This window comes from Ambystoma mexicanum, chromosome 8 (assembly GCF_040938575.1).
Source record: "Ambystoma mexicanum isolate Mex_15411 chromosome 8, UKY_AmexF1_1, whole genome shotgun sequence".
NCBI classification, from domain to species: domain Eukaryota; kingdom Metazoa; phylum Chordata; class Amphibia; order Caudata; family Ambystomatidae; genus Ambystoma; species Ambystoma mexicanum.
The window spans coordinates 1542572293-1542585946 of NC_090929.1; positions in this window are offsets into that span (position 1 = coordinate 1542572293).

Consider the following 13654-nt stretch of genomic DNA (forward strand, 5'->3'; position numbering starts at 1 on the left):
CCAAATTCAGACAAAAAGTAGAATACATTTTCCATCTCCTGTTGAAAGTGAACTAGCAACTCTATGTTATGGAGTTGCAAACTAAAAACAGGCCCCACTTTTTTAAACATGTCTGCTACCCAACTTCTTCAAAACGTAAAATACAAAGATGAAGTTGTGCAGTCAAGTATCACAAATCTCTTGGCAAACATGCGTGGTACAAAAGAATACTGGTTCCTATGTCATGCTAATGGACCTTGTATGCTAAGGTACATAGGCCCACCCGCATAGTTTGTTACACTAAGTTATGCAGAAAATAAATGGGATGACTTGCACGACTACTTTTGCATGGCAAACCAAAATAAAGAAGAAATCGATATAAAAACATCAGGAGAACTCTGTACTTTCACCATTGCTTTATTGCCATGCTGCAATTCATCTGCAATAAAAGTACCCCTACACTAGGAGATGTAGAACACTACTTTTGGAGAACAGAATATCAATCTAGAGCAGCACCACACATCCACATGCTTTTGTGGATAAATGATGCTCCGAAATGTGCCCATGACAGTGATGCCACCGTTTTACAGTTTATTGAAAAATACATCACCTGCAACATCCCTTAAGAAATCACACATAGTGACCTAAATACACAAATACCATGCTTCCATAAACGTAAGTGTGGCAAATACTGCCAACAGAGGTATTAAAGCAAAGGGAAATACTATGCCAAATCTCGCTTTGGCTTTCTTAGACCAGTTTACGCAAAAAGGAAAAGTAAATAGCTTCAAGTCCTCTGTTAGACACAATGTAAAAGGCAAATCACCTAAAAACACGTACAACATTAAAAGGAACAAATAATCCAAGTATATCAATGATTACAATGCTATCATGGCCCTCTTCTGGAATGCAAATATAGACATACAATACATTGCAGACAATTTCACTGCCATTGCAAGATATGTCACAGCCTATCTCACCAAATCTGTGAAAATAGAGCTAAAAGACCTCTGGGATGGGATATCATCTGATAAAACACGGTCGCAAAAATTGTACAGCTTCAGTATAAAAATGCTCTCCCATAGAGGATGTGGATGCTACGAAGCTGCAGACCGTTTAACAGGTACAGCCTTATATGGCAAGTCTGAACACATTGTCTGGCTAAACCTTGGTCCAGCTTCATCCACAAAAAGAGTACTCAAATCCTACCAAGAGACAGAAACAATAGCCACAAATGATCCCAGCAGGCAGGACAGTTTAAAAAGGTATTTACTGTACAATTACAATCCAGACAGAAGTGCTGCTTTGGAAAACATGTGCCTGTATCACATAGCCCAAAACTACTCCTGCAAAAATAACGTCAAACCAGATTAGACAACTGGCAAGTATGTAGTCTCAAATTGTGACGGACGCCTAGTCAAACTTCCCAAACACCAGCCTAATTAATCACATAACATTACAATTTAGAACTCTACAACATAGGGAACTTTATTACATGGCCCTACCGACTCGCTGTCTGCACCAAGAAGAAAGTCGACATTCAAGCCTGCATCTCCACGGCATCTGACAACATGGCCAAACTCTTTAAAATCTGCAAAGAGCTGGCCAACCCTGCTGCAGTCTCCACCCCTCCTCTCGTCTCCCAGGCCCTTTGCAATGCCCTCGCCTCTCAATTTATTTCCAAAACTCAGAACATCTTGTCCACCCTCTTCTCTTCTCCCCCTCCCCTCCCCTCTCCGTCTCTGCTTGCTGACCCTTCTTCAGCTACCCCCACCCTCTTTCTCCTCCTTTCCTCTTTTCTCCCCTGATGAGGTTGCTAGACAAGTCCAATCTATGAAAGCCTCATCAAGACAAGTCCATCCCTGTTCCTCTAAAACCATTAAGAACCACATCAATACCTGTACTCCGACACTTGCTGATTTCTGCAACCTCTCCTTTGCCTCTGGATCATTCCGCTCCTCTCTGAAGCACTCCCTTGTGCATCCTTGCCTCAAGAAACCCACAGTTGATCCTTCTTGTCTGGCTAACTATCACCCTATTTCCATCACTCCCTTTTTGGTTAAGCTCCTTGAATTGCTGGCCATCTCTCAGCTTAACCTTCACTCTGACTCTGTTGGCTCTCTCCATGACCACCAATATGGTTTCAGAGCTGCCAAAAGCACGGAAACTGCTCTCCTAAACATCTGTGAAGACCTTGACTCCAACATTCCCTCTGTCCTCATCCTTCTTTATCTATCCTCTGCTTTTGACACGGTCAAACATACCAACCTGCTCAATCGTCTCTGTGGCAACCTGTATATCACCGATCAGGCTCTGGCCTGGCTGACCTCTTTCCTCCTGATCGACCCTCCCAGGTACAACTTGGGTCCTTCCTATCTTCCATCTCCCGCTCTACCTGTGGTGTTTCCCAGTGGTCTAATCTCTCACCCTGGCTTTTCAACCAATACCTGGTAACTCTTGCCTACTGCATTTACATTTTATGCTCACATTTCCAGTGCTTTGCTGATGACACCCAACTCATTTTCAGGCTTCCTTCATCCACCTCCTCCCCATCTCTTATTGCCTAATTGCCATTCAAAATTGGTGTGTTGCCAATGATCTTTGTCTAAATGCCAACAAGACTGAGATCCTCCTCATTGGTACACCTCCATCAACATTTCCCCTCACTCTCTGGTCAGCCTCCATTGGCTCTCCTCCTACCCCTACCTGTGAGGTAAAAGCCAAAGTCATCTTTGATTCCACACTTTTCTTCTCCGCACACATCTCTGACATCTCAACAAAGTCACATTTTTTACTGCACCTCCTTAGAGGTACTCTGCTTTTCCTATCGTTCCCCCAGAAGCTCACTGTCTCCCAAACTCGGGTTCACTCTAGGTTGGACTACTGTAACAGCCTCTTTCTAAATTGACCTGCCTCACTCTCCGTCTTTTACAACTAATCCAGGACAGGACTGCGAGAATTGTCCTTGGCCTCTTATCTCTCCAGCTCTGAAATGCCTTCACTGGCTCTAAGTGGATGCAAGGATTACATTTTAAACCCTCTGCATTGTCCACAAGGCTTTCCGGGGCCTTGGTCCAAAATACCTTCAACTATCCCTCCATAAATACCTCCCCTCTTAAGCTCTTTGCTTCTCTACTTGTAACTCCTGACAGGGTCATCGTTTTTCAAAAAAATGAGCTGGGGTAGATCTCTGGGATCCATAGGGAGGTCTTTGGCTGAGACCTCCCTATGGAACAGCCTCCTGGCCACCTTGAAACTTGAGGAGAACAATCTCTGTTTCCGGAAGCACCTCAAGACCTTCCTCTTCGCTTCCGCCTTTCCTTCTCTCTCAGCAACATGCACCTGGCCACCATCTATCATGCGGGCCCAGGTACCTGCTCACGCTGCCACCCCCCTGGACTGCCTCCTGGCCACCTTTGCACTTGGAACAGTATCGCTGCCCATACAATCTCCCTCCCATTTCTCTTCTGCACTTATTAGATATATCCTATCTGACTAATCTAGCACTTGCCACATGCTGGCCGCACTACCACTGTTTATTGCCTGTATTTATTTATTTATTTTACCTATTATGTATTCTTCTCTCTCCTCTGTTCCGCACTTTTCAATATTCCCCCCTTCCATGCACTTCCCCCCGTTTCCCTTTACCATGCATGTGTGCGTTCTCAATGTCACTGGGCCTAATAAGATCATTGTATTTGTTCTCCCATGTTCCCCTCCCTTTGTCTGGTTGCGCTCTGAAACACGTGTGTATGAGCGCGATATAAATAAAATATAATTTAATTTCATTTCCTTTACTACAGCTTTTTAAACCATGGAGAAAAGAAGAAGAATGATTAGGTAACCACGACCCATTTGAAACTGCATTCAATGTAAAGGAAAGAAGTATAACAAATGTCAATTTCAAATAATACAAAGAAATGTTGGACAATGAACGCCAAAAAGAGGAAGACATTGAAGCTGAACTAAATAAAGACACTCCTGAATGCAGTCAACCTTCCCTTACAGGAAGCTAATAACCACTTGGAGAACCACTCATTCTAAATGATGCAGAAATAGCCATGATTGAAGTAGTAAATACCATGTATCAATATAAGCAGTCCAAAGAAGACTTGTCAGTCCTGAAATCACAACTAATTGATGAGCAACTCACCATTTATCTACAAGGTGCTGAAGAAATTAAACATGGTTTTAAACATGAAACTAAAACTTGTAGATGTAAAAAATATAAACCTCTGCTCTGCTATGTAAGTGGTTAAGCTGGTTCTGTAAAAACATTCTTAATTAAAATCATAAGCAAATGTGTACAAAACCTAACAAACAACAACCTTTCTGCTGCTGTAACAGCCCTCACAGGCGTAGCTTCCTAAAACATAGGAGGTGTAACTTTACACCAACTACTGCTCCTTCCAGTAGAACACCAAAACAAATTAGAATACTACAAATTATCAGCAGAAGCTGCTACTGAAGTATGCATAATTCTGAAACAAATGAAAGTGCTCCTAATAGATGAGGTAAGCATGGTTTCCAACCTCATGTTGGCTTCAATGCACCTCAGAATGCAAGAAATCCTAAAAACAGACTGCAAAGAACTGTTTGGAGGAAAACACATTATTGTTTTCAGAGACCTCCTATAGTTAACACCAGTAAAAGGTGAACCTATTTTCAAAACATTAGGACACAAACAATGCCGCAACACACTCGGCAGCATGGGAAATGTAAATCTCTGGCAACATTTTCAGTACAAAGAACTAACATAAAACATGCATCAGTCTGCAGACCTCACCTATGCTAACATTTTAAAAAGCCCTAGATGTGGTCTGCATGCTAAAGATTCAAAATCGTTCTTAAATAGTAGTCTAATCCATGAGCTATATGGGCATAACACATCTGCTTTTGATGTCATGGAACAATGAACTCAACAAGTTATACAATGCATGTCCTTAATGCCAACCCTAGCAAGCTGTAGTCAATTCAACAAGGCAATGTTGAAATATTAAAATGCAACACATACTGCATATTAACTCCAAAGACAAACTGGAATCACACTGCATGACAGTCCCTATGTGTCTCCAAGCAACAGCACAACTAAATAGCTTAGAAAAATCTATATCCAACACAGCTGGTTTGGAGAAAATATTGACTTTGTGTCCAAACTGCAGAGTGATTCTTAACTGTAACTTTGACGTAGAACAGGGTTTAGTCAATGGGGCAATTGATACAAATGTTGGCTTCCAGACATAACCACAAGACGACAACATTCAGTTTGTCAACATCCACGGTGACAAACTTGCAGAAATTAAAGGAATAGGGCCCTCAACAGCATCATTTCTTCTTTTCAAAGACCTGTATGTAAGCAGAGAACAATTCTCGCTTGCATATGCTATCACTATTCACAAATCGCAAGGTCTAACCCTAGATCAAGCACTGATTGACATTGGCAGCACATTCTTTAAATAAGGTATGAGTTGTGTAGCATGTTCAGGTCTACATTCACTACAAATGCCTATTCCTCGTTAATTTTGATGAAACGAAGTCATGGCTAACATTCCTAGCATCCTAGAGTACAACAAACTATGTACAATCTACACATCCCATCTAGATATATAACCTGTTCCTCAAAAAGTTAAAAGCTTTCAAAAGAAAATGTATGCAAACAGAACTTGTAAAAGATCTCCCAACAATACCACCAAAGAAACAAACACATACAGCTACTCCATCAAGCAGTTCAACCACAAAATTGTCCAGTGCAAACAGAACTGCACATCCGTAAGAAGATAAAAAGAGAAATATTTAAAAACAAGTGGCGGTCAAGCAAATGACACAGAGACAGAACTCTCTTGTCCATTTACATTTTCCAGCACAACTGGTGTGAACTGCTATGCAGATGTATCAATCAATCTTCTCTTCCAATTGCCACCAATTGTTCAAAACATTTACTTGAAAGGCTAAAACCAGTGTGTTTGCAAATGTTTGTCCTTCATAGATATGCCACAAATAATCCTGACAAGAGTTACAGTGTATCAGGAATAAGGCAAGAATTGGACTATTGTGCAAGAATGGTATAATTCACCATAAAGACGCAGGACGATCCACAAGAATTTCTAACATACTTAATGCAAGTACTTGAAACAAAAACATACCTATACATTAAATCTTCCAGATTTCATACACATGGATACATACATGCAGTCGCTGCAAGCATGTTTCACAAGAGCACATCCATAATAAACAATTTGTGTATCTATCTATACCAAATTGTGAATCCATAACATTTCATCAGCTAGTGCAAAATACAAATCATGCCATATTATGCACTTTTTACAATTCAAACTATTGTTCCAACTTGCACATAAATTCACATAGCCAATATCTGATACTAATGCTTTTAAGGTACAACGCAGATGGTACCAAAAACTGCTTCAAGCTTACTAGTTTCACACACGGCAAGGATTTCTTGGCAAGAAAACCTTCACAACAGTATTCATAATCTACCACAGTAGTGGCACAACCACTTCAGGTCACTGTACTGCATACATTAAAACAACATTGCTTGGTTTGAATGCAAAAAAACTGTTACTATAAAACAGAGATTGCCAGCAAATCTATCAAATGCCGACTTAATATTCCTTAAATTTAAATTTAGACACTGACCTGTAAAACTATCATCAGCTGGTGTCTAACTACATCCATAATACTACAATGCTACTTACGCTAACTGATATCTAACTACATCTACAGTACTGCAATGCTGCTTTTAAAATGCAAAACAGTTTCAATATGCCAACAGGTATCTATATACTTCAAAAATATCTATAAGAAAAATACTACAATGGTACTTTTGAAAATAAAAGGAGTTATAATACGCCAACAGGTATCCAACTACTTCAAAAGACCCTTACTTAATATTTCTTAATTTAATCACTAACCTGTAAACTGTCAACAGTTAGAATACACAAACTGGTATTACAGCTATAATACTAGAATGCTACTTTTAAAAAGCAAAACAGTTAGAATACCCCAACAGGTATTTAACTACTTCAAAAATACCCTTTATTACACTTCAATTCAAATACACCATCACCATTCTTCTTACTCAAACACTGCTTGTAACAACAAATACACGTATCTGTGCACTTCAAACATTCCCTTAAGTACAGCAAACTTCAAAAAACAAACATAATCTCACATGAATATAGTAGGGATTTTTAATCCGATATGGATTTTCTTTCACAATGACCCAATGATTATGCAAACAGAAAGAGCAACCGTGCAGAACACACAGTAATGTTGTTCCAAACATAGTATTTAGAATGTACTGATTATGAGGGTCTAAAAAGTACATGAATACATGAGATTGTATGCAACAAAACATTTTAAACTATCATGCTTAACATATTATACTGTGCTGTTTTCACAGAGAAAGAAGCAAACATTTCACCTTCATTACCATGTACAACACACTGAACATATGCCCTCAATTGTACATCAATCATAAGTACTACTTGCACTTCAATTGTATTATGTCACCATGTTACAAATACTGTATACTGCCCCTACACTACCTAGAATTGCTATACACATATTATTATAATAGTTGTAACCAGTGCCAACATTCAATTACTATACACACATTATAATGGTTGTGCCAGTGGCTAGATTCTTGGTACCCAAGAATCTGGTCACTGGCACAACCACCACAGCATAATTAAACCATACATAAGAAGGACATAGAATAAATATTGGAATAACACCACTCCCCCTGAACTCCCCAAACTGCCAACCCAATTTTTCACCTACGAAAAAAATCTCCTTATCATTGATATTCCACTCTCCTACCCTGACCGAGCCCTCTTTCAGTCACCAAATAACCCCAAATGTGTTTCTCAAGCTGTCCGCCCAAGACTATGTCTGCGGAATACCGCTGTGTCTGCTGACTGCCGCGCCACCCGTATGCTCTTTTTCTACCTATACAAAGAGCCCCACATCATCTCTTTTCCACTCCCCCACCGTTCCTAGCCCCTCCTTCCAACACCAAAATGTGTTTGCCAGACTCTTTCCCCACCGTTCAGTCCGTGGTCAGTTGCAGCTGTATGCAGATCCAATATGGCAGGCGTTTCAGAAAATATGACGTACCTCACGTTATTTATTGACCAATCGGTGGGCTTGACCGATGACCATGGACCTCACATCACCTTCCGGACCAATCAGAGGCCCGTCTGCAGACTGCACAGGGAAGTAAGTCCGCAGACCAAACCCAGATATCACATTTATTTGTTGCATACCTACTTGTGGCCAGTTAAAAAAAATAAATAAATACTGAATCGATTTACATACATTTTACAAACGCTCACTTTCAGTACCATGTTGCCACTCCTGCTGCAAATCTGGGGAAAATCCATCCAGCGGTTTTGGCTGTAGACGTGAGCAAACTTTTTTTTCCATTGCGTCTATGGAAAAAACAGACATTTTTGGACAACCCTATTTATTTTTATTTTTTACATTTCTAAAGCATACAACACTGCACTAGGGCATTGTGACGCTGTTAAAACAAGGCTTACTTAGTTACATGAAAGACACACACCTTACTTGGATACATGAAAAAGCAAGACCTCCTGTCAGTGGTTCATGGTTACAGAGAACCTGTGACCAGACATTTGGTGATTAAGCATGATATAGATGGCAAGAACAAGATGTTGCAGTGGTTCCATGGTTACAGGGGAGCCAGCTATCACTCTGAACCTTACTCAGATCTATGTCTGTGTGGACACAAAGCTTAGTTTTGAGTTCTTTGCGGAAGAATAGGTGGGAGGTCTCATTCCTTAAGGTAGTGTGGAGGGCATTCCAATGTTTAGGAGCAAGGACTGGGTAGATAGAGCCTCCAGCTTTAGCTCTTTTTAAGTTGGTGACGTTTAGCTGATTGGAGTAGCGTGATCACTTTGGTCTGCAGGAAATGTCTTGGCTTGGTTTTTCTGTAACTTTGCCCCCCTTTGACAAAACATTACCAGACTTCGCAGAATCAATCTGTCCTGTCCTACACGTTTCTTGCAGAATTTGGTAAGGATTCATTGAGGGGGGGGGTTATATATAGAGTATAGAGGCTGCAAGAAAAGAGCAGGCAGATTGCCTGTTCAATGAAACTCTATCATCAGCTAAGGAAAAAGACACAGCAAGACACAGCAAGAACAGAAAAAACAAAGGAGAATACTGAAATCTCATTATTAAAAGAATTCAAAAAATTGCGGAAAAGGGAAACCAGCAAGTGGTGGGAAGAACATTCCCTGCAGAACTAGTTGGATGTGGGGCGAATTCCACGAGGATTGAGGATCCTAACGATACCTTCCTTTGAGGAACAAGATCCTGTTATGCAAAGGGAATGGGGGGATGCCTCTGATCAATGCTCAAATACGTTCTTACGCATTTTAGTAAAATATGCTGGAAGTGACTGCACCAAAATCCTCACACAGATCGGGGAGCTTAAAGAGAAGTTAATGAGTATTAAGGAGACTGAAGAGGGAAAAAAATGACAAACAAATATTGAAAATGGGCTATAAACCTATGAAGAAGATATCAAACTGAGAAAACAGTGTACGTTTTTACGGGACAAAGGTGATGATGAAGAAGGACGAGTATATACCATTGTACACCGGTTTGACCATATGAGACAAAAGGTAAAAGAATCAGTGGCACCATCAAGGTCTGAAAAGGAAGCAAATCACGAGTCGTCAGCCTCTACCTCTGAATCCAACATCACAGAGAATGAAGACGAAGAACCACCACTACGCCTCAATTTTTTAGAGGAAATGAGGCTGTTGTGCCAAGACGGCTGTGCAAACAGCAAAAAAACACGAGGAACTACTGCTGTAACCAGGGGACGAGGAAAAGGTGTAAAAAACCACGAGGAGGGGCAGAGGGGCAACAAGTTCAAGCAGCAACCCTATGCCAAGATCACTGCGCTCTGGAAAATGAATGACAGCATCTCACAGAGTCTAAATGGGCAACATATCATCAACCTATCAGACCATGTTTTAACACCTGAAGAAATTAAAGTTTTCAAGTTAGGTTTAAACTTTTGTCCCCTGGCAGGATTTGACTATGTGCAAACAAGACTAGACTTGGATAGTTTTGTACGCAAGTTGCATTTAAAAAAGTTTTTTGCAACTAACACATATCAGAAAAAAAACAAACCAAGTATTGGAGGGACAAACAAATATCATTATTGCAGATATGGATTACTTGACCACATTGGCCGCATTACAACTAGAAGGCGTTCCGACCTTGGAAGCAGAGTTTGTAAATTCAGAAACATCTGATTTGGAGACATTAGGCATTTGTACTGATTGGCCATCAAAAAGCAATTTGAAATGCAAATCCAAGTTCAACCCCCTAAGCGCCCAAAACACCCATATTAATGCATTCTCTGGCGTGGTCACTGATGATCTTAAACAAGAAAGAAGAAACATATTAAAAATAACCTATCTTGAAAACAACAGCAGGCACTATCAGACATATGTAAAATGGACAAATACATAATAAAACCTGTGGATAAAGGTTGTAACATTGTCCTAATAAATAAATCTGACTATGTAAAAGAAGCATATCGTAAGCTCAACGATGTGAGGTGCTATGAAAAACTCATAAAAATCCCATTAAACAAATGGAGAGTAAAATGTGTGATTTCCTAATCAAGTGGCAAAGCGCAGGTATCTTGGAGGAAGAAATGGTGAAATATGTATTCACCAAAAACTCAGTTATTCCCACAATATTCTTCCTCCCAAAAGTCCACAAGAATACCACTAAACCACCAGGGAGACCCATTGTTACACTATGTGGTTAATTACTTGAAAACATGTCCAGATTTGTGTATGACATACTTTGCACGTTCGTCTCCACACTACCGTCCTATATAAGAGACAATACAGACTTGTTATGCAAAATTGATGACCTGCCATGGGAACCAACATATTTATTGGCTACCATGGATGTAGTGTCACTCTACACGTCAAGTCAACATGAGGATGGGATAAAGGCGTGTGAAACCTTCCTAAATAAACGATCCTTGAATTACCTTGAACATTCGACCATGATCCTTGATATGGTGAGACTCTGTCTAGAAAATAATGTTTTTCTCTTTAATGATGAGGTTTTTCGTCAAATCCAATGCACTGCAATGGGTACCACATTTGTGCTATCTTATGCTAATCCTATGATGGGCAGCTGAGAAAAGACAGTGGTATGGGCAGAGAAAAATGACACTCTTACAGAAAAAATAGTATTATGGCTACGCTACATAGACAACCTATTTATCATCTGGAATGGTACAGCACAATCTTGGTGCGAATTTGTGAAATTTCTCAACATTAACAACTTAAATTTATGATTCACAGAACAACATAGCACAAACTCGATTGTATTTCTAGATGTAAACATCAAAATTGTGGGACAAAAGATTGAATGTGAGATTCACAGGAAAATTACGGGTGCTAATATTCCCATACATGCAAACAGTGCTCACCCAAAAAGTCTCCTGTGGAGCATCCCATATGGCGAGTTGATTCGCATTAGGTGAAATTGTAGTGACATTAAAGATTTTGACCTAGCATGACAAAACAGCCCATAACTTCTTATAACAACGGTACCCGAAGAAAGTAATTGAGAGATCTTATCTTAAAGTTTGTGATATGAACAGACAAGACCTGCTGACAATGTCAAAATCAGATGCGAACATCACAGTAGAAGAAAACACCACTAGACTGATTTTAACCTTCGGAAGCCATGCACCCAATATAAAGAACATTATCAACAAATATTGGAAAGTTCTAAAAGTGGACAAAGATGTAGGCAATCTATTGCCAGAATGCCCAGATATAACTTTTCGTAAGAGCGTGTCCATCAAAGTATTAGTAGTGCAAAGTTTTATGGCTTCAGATAATACACACAAAGGCAGAAATTGGCTCTCTAGGGGATTGGATGTTTTTTTTTAAATGTAGTAAATGCAAAATTTGTAAATATGCTTTTAATTGTAGCAGTTATTTCCATCCCATCCTCAAGACATCGATAGAGATTAAGGGCAACATTTTGTGCGAGTCTGAGTTGGTTGTTTAAGTCCTGATGTGCCCATGCCTTAAATGGTATGTGGGCAGCACAAAAGTGTGTATTCTGCAACACATAAAGGCTATTGTTAATAAGGACTATTCATATCCCGTCGCTAAACATTTTTCAGAGTTTCACAATGGTGACCCTAAGAGCCTTACATTCTTTGGTGTTTAGAAAGTTATAACTGGCCCAAGAGGAGGCGACAGTGAAAAAATCTTACGACAAGAAGAAACAAAATATATAATTGATTTTGAAAGTAAATACCCAATGGGTCAAAATATTGATGAAGAATTGTACACATTTCTGGGGGTCTAAATGGTCTTGATAATGTCCCTTCCCTCTTCCCTCTCTTCTTTCCTCTTCTTTGCTTGTCTTTGCATTCTACGTTTTCTTCCTCGAGCCTATTCTATCTATTTTTGTTATCCCTTGCCTTCCCTTCTCTTTCCACTTATTCTTTGTTTAATATGTACTGCTGGCAGCCCTTGGCTATTTTTTATTGTTATATCACACACAGTGAGATGGAGAACTTTTAGCGACTTATGGCAAAATATGTAATCTAATATAATGTGGTCTATAAATTAAGAGATAGAAGAAGAACTCCAAATGGTATGTATGAATGATTTTAAAGACTCCAAAGGACTTCATAACCATGTAGGAAATGAGCACTATGTCACTTTCTCATTTATGTCAAAACATAGACCACATATGAAGAGTGGGTCCCATCATGGTAATAATATGGTTTTTAGATTGAACTGGCACTTTACTATTGTGTATATATTGTAGAATTTGTGTTTTTATCTGGGCTATATGATGCACTTCACTTTATTACATGATGAAGATACACAGGTATATACACAAATAGGTGAAATAATCACTTACTCTTACATGATATACTGGTACCAGAATGTTATTGTATGTATCTAATACCTTGATACAAGATAAAACGACCAAAGTTTCAATTTAATGTCTTGCACATCTCTGAAAAAAAGAAAGACATATTGACATCACTCTATGAGAACGTGGCCTAGACTTGCACTATGTATTAGCACTTTAGCAGGTTATATATATAATTGAATTGTATATGTCATTCCCACTTTGGAATTATTTAGTAGAATTCTGACCTGCTGTTGATGTTAAAATGTCCAATTGCAAAGCACTAAGCTAGCACAAGCATATGGATGTTGTTCCACCAATTCAGGGGCGTAAATGAATAATTTGGAAATAAATGATGAAGCCTTATGAAAAGTTGCTCTTAATACATCTTAGAGCAACTTAATGATAGTGGTACACATTAAACAATTTTGGGGTAAGCATTTAATATAATGTGCATATACTTTACAAGACACATTAGTCCTCTTAAAAATGGCTGACAGAATTTGTGAAAACACTAAGCCTAAATCGCCTTTTCACTTTTCACTTTTTATTGTTTGCTAATTGTATGCATGTGTGTAAATAGACTCCCAACACAGGGAGGAGTTACTGTGAGCAAGCCACAGGAGTGTGGCGAAATGCGTCAGTCAGCCTCTCTGACATGGAAGTATTTGGGAAGCTGTTTTTAAAACTGCACTGTTAAAATAAA